The sequence below is a fragment of the Protomyctophum parallelum genome (genome assembly GCF_964188405.1).
Source record: "Protomyctophum parallelum genome assembly, chromosome: 15".
Classification (NCBI taxonomy): domain Eukaryota; kingdom Metazoa; phylum Chordata; class Actinopteri; order Myctophiformes; family Myctophidae; genus Protomyctophum; species Protomyctophum parallelum.
In genome coordinates this window covers 18,901,919-18,908,259 of record NC_139710.1, presented here as the reverse complement: position 1 = coordinate 18,908,259, position 6,341 = coordinate 18,901,919, and the positions used below count along the sequence as shown (strand labels likewise).

At 45.9% G+C, this 6,341-nt stretch overlaps 1 protein-coding gene across 1 annotated transcript in view; it reads right to left on the bottom strand.

The window, feature by feature from the left end:
* LOC310871554 (LHFPL tetraspan subfamily member 2a protein-like) overlaps nucleotides 1-5,984 on the bottom strand; it is a 13,404-nt gene extending 7,420 nt beyond the window's left edge. Inside the window, exon 1 of the mRNA XM_083783141.1 lies at nucleotides 5,757-5,984. The gene's annotated coding sequence lies outside the window, so the exon portion shown is untranslated. The remainder of the gene's footprint in view (nucleotides 1-5,756) is intronic.
* Between the last annotated feature and the right edge of the window lie 357 nt (nucleotides 5,985-6,341).

Sequence of the window (6,341 nt, the reverse complement as noted above, 5' to 3'; positions counted from 1 at the left end):
GCGGCCCACAAATGGGTCCCAGCCCACTGTTTGGGAACCACTGTCCTAGAGCCTACGGCCTACGGATCACTTCATGAGTCCTCCTGACCATGATGCTGAGTTGGGACATAAAATATAGACTATATACAGTTGGTGACTGGGTCTGTCTGACCAACTCATTTCCACAATAACGTTAATGTTACACCCCTGGGATGAACGCAATTCTGCCTCTACTCACAACGATGTGTGTATTATTGTCAGGGGCCGGGCTTGATCAACTCGATCCCACGTAGGCTGAGCCAACATGAGCACTGAGCAGTGCCTTTGCGACAATGTGATTCATCGGATGTCTGTATAGATGAGATGGTGTGTATTACAAAGGCTGATGACAAGCTCTGGAAGTTTGATTGTATAAACCTGTTGGCTAAAATCACCCCTGCATTGGTCAAAACGCTCTCTATTACTTGATGCATATTATCAATGTGAGCCAGTGTTTCTAAAAGCCCATATAAGTAGGCATGAGACATATGTGGGTCAGTTCATTGGCCTTAAGTTTCAGGAGGCCGCAAGTAGTAAACTGAGAGTAATTGGTCTGAGATATCAGCCAAGGCGCTGGTGGCATGCCAAGGTGCTGAGGTAATGAGCGCTTGTAAGCAGCCGGGCCGCTACAGTAAAAACTCAAGAGAGATTCGAGAGGAGGGCTGAAAGCGAAAGGGGGTGGGGTGGGAGTGATAGGTGAGGTGGGGCGGTTGAGAGATCTAAAGGGCAGTTGACCCAGATTGCTCCATAAAAAGAGGCCAGGCCATAATAAAAAGGGAGCCGTTCAAGGGAACAATTCCATTCATGGACGTGTATTTTTAAATTTGTAACAGATCGGTTGGAAATATATATTCCCCCCCCTACTTTATAGTGGGTGTGTGAGCTGAAGGCGGGGCTGCCCCTCTCTGGAGAAGTGGTCAAACTGGTGGATCACCCACCCAGATCAGTTGTCCGCCCCCAGGTGATGATGGCTGGGAGGTGGCTGCTATAGTAGTTGGATTTCTTTAGTGCATTAAGTCAGAGACCCCAGATCCAGAAACCTCCAACCAAGGCCATCTTTTCCTTGGGCTGCAGGGCCAGTGTGGTCAGGCATCTGGACGAGTCATGCAGAGGAACCGAAGCCACATGAGAGGCTTTTTCACCGACGTCAGGGCCTATAGTGGGCCATATGGGCAGATCACTACGTAGCAGGCCAAACAACATGTGGACCATGCTGAAATCACAGTGCAGGAGTTAGGCCACCACGATGAAGACCTTGTGCCGCATGCGTGTGTGTGTGTGTGTGTGTGTGTGTGTGTGTGTGTGTGTGTGTGTGTGTGTGTGTGTGTGTGTGTGTGTGTGTGTGTGTGTGTGTGTGTGTGTGTGTGTGTGTGTGTGTGTGTGTGTGTGTGTGTGTGTGTGTGTGTGTGTGTGTGTGTGTGTGTGTGTGTGCGCGCGCGCGCGCGCGCGCGTGCGTGTGTGTGTGTGTGCGTGTGCAGGGGTCTGGAGGCCGCAGCATCCCGTAGGATCCCAGGAGAGATGAGAGTAGTGTGATACCAGGCAGGACTGAACCCATCCCGCTCTCATAAAAGAATGCAAGCAGCCGAGCTCTGGGTGGAAGTGAACGTGAGTGAAGAAATACAGCTGGAGAGAGCTAAACCAACACAGCCCACACACAACGTGACGGTCAAATAACAAAATCGCACACACTCGTTCTCTCTGTCAACCATATGGTGATGAGCAAACCGTTTTGCTCATCAACCCCCGCAAAACTTTTCTTTCCGGTATTCTTTTTCCATTGAGAAAACTTGATACATTTGACATAACTTAAATGGAAGGGTTCTTCCTGTATGAGAAGGCTCTCTCTCTTGAGTCTTGAGTCATGACTCATGACAGTGAACGTAGTTAGCTGTTTTAAGTCTTAGCTTTACAGTCAGCAGCATGAAGTCAACCATGGCCCACAGTGTTTGTTGACTCTAAAAGCTAAATCCTTCAGCACAACTCATTTACCATATACCTCCTCAAAGACAGCAAACGTTGCACAAAGTCCCCCTACCCTCTTGGGTTTGAAGGGCACATCTGCGCACATGTGAAATCCAGCCACGTCTGCCGTAGGAGGTGTTATGGTTGAGCGAATGAACAAAGACTTTCAACACAGAGGCATTAAGGTGACTTAAACACAAGCACTAATGAGATAAGTAGTTACAGTCGTCCTCCCCGGTTGTCACACCCACTACATCACAGCCTTGGGAAAGCACACATCCACCTGCCAACATGCCTCACCACAACATGTGTGTGAAGAGTGTAAAGACAACTGCGCATATGAGAGAGTTAGACAAAGGATAAATAAATAAAAATGCTGTATTGACTAAATGTGCAGCATGAGGTCAGTTCCTACAGTTTATAACAAGCTTTCTGACTCCCTTTTCTAAATATTATGAAACAGCCCCAGTGGTTCTGCGCATAGAACCCTTTCTTCCTAACCATAAACATGTGAGCCAGTGCTTTTGTAGCTTGCCATAAACTGTGAATTCAGTGGGAGTAACAAGAGGAGAAAATGTTTCCCATGGATAGGCACACACCACAACTTCTGTCTCATGACTTCAACCAGTGAGTAATAGCTCCCTGCAAAAGTGTCCCTTAAAGTGCTTAAGAGTTCATTTCAGATGTATATGACAAACCCCTTATGAAAGCCCATAAAACAAAACTGTTGGGAACCTAACAACACATTCAATTCAAATCACCAACTCCTTCTTAAGACTTAAGGAATGCCAGCAACCGTTGCATTCAAATGCAATTCTATGGCTTTTCAGTGACGACAGTGAATGGGACACAAAGAAAGATCAGCGTGACAGACCCCAGCAGCGTGTTAAAACAATACAGCTCACGTTGCAAAGCACAAACACAAACCCACACCGGTGAACTCACTCTTGCAAGGCTTAATCATATCAAAATGCATGACTTCCCTGGTGCGTGCAGGGTTGCACACATGTGCATGTGCTTTGGCAAAGTGGTGTGTACATGCAGTGTGTGCGTGTGCGTGTGCGTGTGTGTGTGTGTGTGTGTGTGTGTGTGTGTGTGTGTGTGTGTGTGTGTGTGTGTGTGTGTGTGTAAGACTTGAATGCTATTGTCCCTTTCCATCTGTTCCAACTCAACTCCACAAAGGCAGCACAAAGACATGCCGACACCGGCCCTCACTCACTCCCTCAGACCCTCAAAGACATGCCGCTGTTGGCCCAGAATGCACTCCTTCATTTCTCAAAGACAGGGCGGCTGTGGCCCCTAACCCATTCAATCTGCCCAACACCCAGTCCCCGCTCTCTCCCCATGCTGTGGTGGCCCCACGGTCTCTGACTCACAAAGCCTCTTGGTGACCCTCATTCACACACATGACGTGGCCTCTCTCCGCTTTCTCTCTAGTCCAGACTGAGAAGCCAAAATGGTGGTTAAATTGCTTTCCTTTAATAACTCTGCACTAGTCCTTATGCTACAGTTGGCGGGGTCTTCCATATTTGATATCAGAAGAATCTGGGAGACGCTGGAGGCGGTCATTTATAACTTAACCAGGAAGGAACTGGGTCAACATAACCTGGCGTGAATAGAACGAATGAATGATCTGTGTTATGTCCTCTGCTAGGGTAAATTAAATTACTTTAAAAATCTTCCTAGTTTAGTTTACTCAGAAACCTACTTTATTTCTTAACATCATTCAATAGTGCCAATAACTGACTTTATGGCAAAACACTAGTGCGTGTTTCCCTTATAAGATGTGCTTATAGCATTCAGCGGTGGGAAAAGTACCACAATGCGTTGTGAGCTTGTAGATTGGCTATTTTCTTTTTAAGAGATGTTTTTGGCTTTTGTGCCTTTATTGATAGTTACAGTGAAGATGGACAGGAAAGAGAGAGAGAGAGAAGGGAAGAGACATGCAGCAAAGGTTGTCATGAACGGGACTCGAACACACAACGCGCTGTCAGGCCAGAGCCTATATGTGGCATGCGCCTGGACCACTAGACCAGAGGGCACCCCATAGATTGGCTATTTTCAAATAGCCAAAGTTTAAACAGGGCTTAAGTAGTTAATGTATGTTTTGTGATAATAAGGAAAATCTACAAAGTAACTAGTAACTAAAGTTCTCAAATAATTGTAGTGGAGTTAAAAGTACAATATGTGGGGCGCCCGCTGGCCTAGCCGCCCAGGCGCATACCACATATAGGTGCATGCCTGACAGCGTGTCACGAGTTCGAGTCCCGATCCCAGCCTTTGCTGCGTCACTGTGTGTCATTCCCAGTCTCTCTCTCTCCCTGTTTCCTATCTACGTATCTCTACTGTGTCCTATCAATAAAAGGCAGAACATACAGTATCTAAAATAAATAAAAAGTACAAATACAATGTGTCTCTGAGATGTAGAAGTAAAAGTAGCCTATATAAAATTGGAAGTACTCCACTAAAGTAAAACTACCTCAAGATTGTACTTAAGTACAGTACTTTAGTACTTAGTTACTTTGCAGTGCACCACTGTATATACTGTAGGTGTTATCCTACATAACAACTACAGTCTTGGGTGGCACACCAATGTGTTCATAGACACTCAAGTGGGACTGCTGATATGAGGGGAGGCCGTCAGTCAGACAGAGAGATAGAACAGAGACAGAGATAAAAAGAGGGCGTGATAGCCTGCCTTGAAGACTTGTGCACGGCCGATTGTGAAATAAAAACTATAAAGATAAAGTGCCATATATACACGCACACTAATAAGCATTTTAGTTCCTTGCAGGGGTGATTTCTATAAAGAGCAGTGCTGTGGTGCAAAAGTGATGCCAGATGTTCTACCTGAACATGTAAATTGGCCAGCAAGACAGGGGCAACTGACAACTGTATAGGCTACTGTAACAGCTTCATCTCTTCCCAGAATGTGGTCTCTGTGCATCTTGGATCAGGAAAACTAACCGACTAAATATGAGTCATGAGGCGTTTGGAGTGCAGCCTATGATGCTGTTGGCTGTGATTGGCTCTCTATCTAGGGTTGTGCTCATGGGCTCTCCCCGAGGGCAGTATAGATGCTGGCAGATAGCCTTCAACCAACCAGTATCTCTATGGCCAAGTCATTACCACGGCATGCATGGACAGGCTGCTACCCATACATAAAACAAAGACACATTGATCCACTGATAAGCATTAGGCTACACTCAAACACTTATTCTGAGACATAACGGGGACTAGTAGCAGGCAATGAAGGCAATGAAAAGTAGCACCTCGATCATGTAGCCGTGTGTGTGTGTGTGTGTGTGTGTGTGTGTGTGTGTGTGTGTGTGTGTGCGTGTGTGTGTGTGTGTGTGTGTGTGTGTGTGTGTGTGTGTGTGTGTGTGTGTGTGTGTGTGTGTGTGCGTGAGTGTGTGTGTAGCCTATTTGCGTGCGTGCATCCGTGATCCGTACGTGCGCGTGCGTGCGCAAATAGCCTGAATTCTGAAACGAAAAATAGCTATTTGAAACAATGATGTTGCTTTAGTTTCCCTACAAAACTGTTGAATGTGAGCCTGTTGAAAGCACACCACGAGATTAGGCTACGTGTGTACTTATACGCCTAAAACGCATTATGAATGGCAACGCGCAACACACCAATCATTTGATTTGAAAAAAAGATATCCTGAGACTCACCAAAACACAAACGAGGTAAAGTAAAGCTTATATGGCTGGATGTTTTTGTTTTGGGTTTGATAGTTTGTTACCTTGTCCTTGATTCTTTTAGCTATACTTACAAAAATGACCGACGGACGCTGAAACTTTTCCAACGAAGCTGAAGCGCTCGCTCTTGGGTTTTCTCGGGGCAGCCCAGCGGTCCAAACCTTCATTCACCGGAGCTTTCTTTCTTTAGCTCGTTATTCTCTCCTTCTTCCTCACACAAAGCCATCCCACAACCATCTGACGTCGTCTTTTCTCTTTTTAGCCCCCTCTCTCTCTCTCCCTCGCCTCTTTCTCTCTCCTCCTTTCCTTTCCCTTCCCCCACTTTTGTCAAAAAGAAGGAAAGTTGCAGTGATGAAGAGAATCCCTCGACCCATGCTACTACGCTAGGCGCCCGTTAGAAACCGACCCGCATTGCCCACGTTGCATTGGTAAACAATAAAGATGATAATAAAACAAACCTCTTCCAGGTTGTGATGTAGCCCAATGTGGGAACTGGAGTAAAAAGTAATCCCTGCTCTAGTAACTTTATTTTAAGCCATCTGGCAACTGCTGCTACTTGTCTTGGGTAGGCTATGATTTATTTTCCATTGTCTTTATGATTCAAATAAGCCATATAGCCTAATATCCCACATTATAAGCAGTTAATTAATGCACAATAA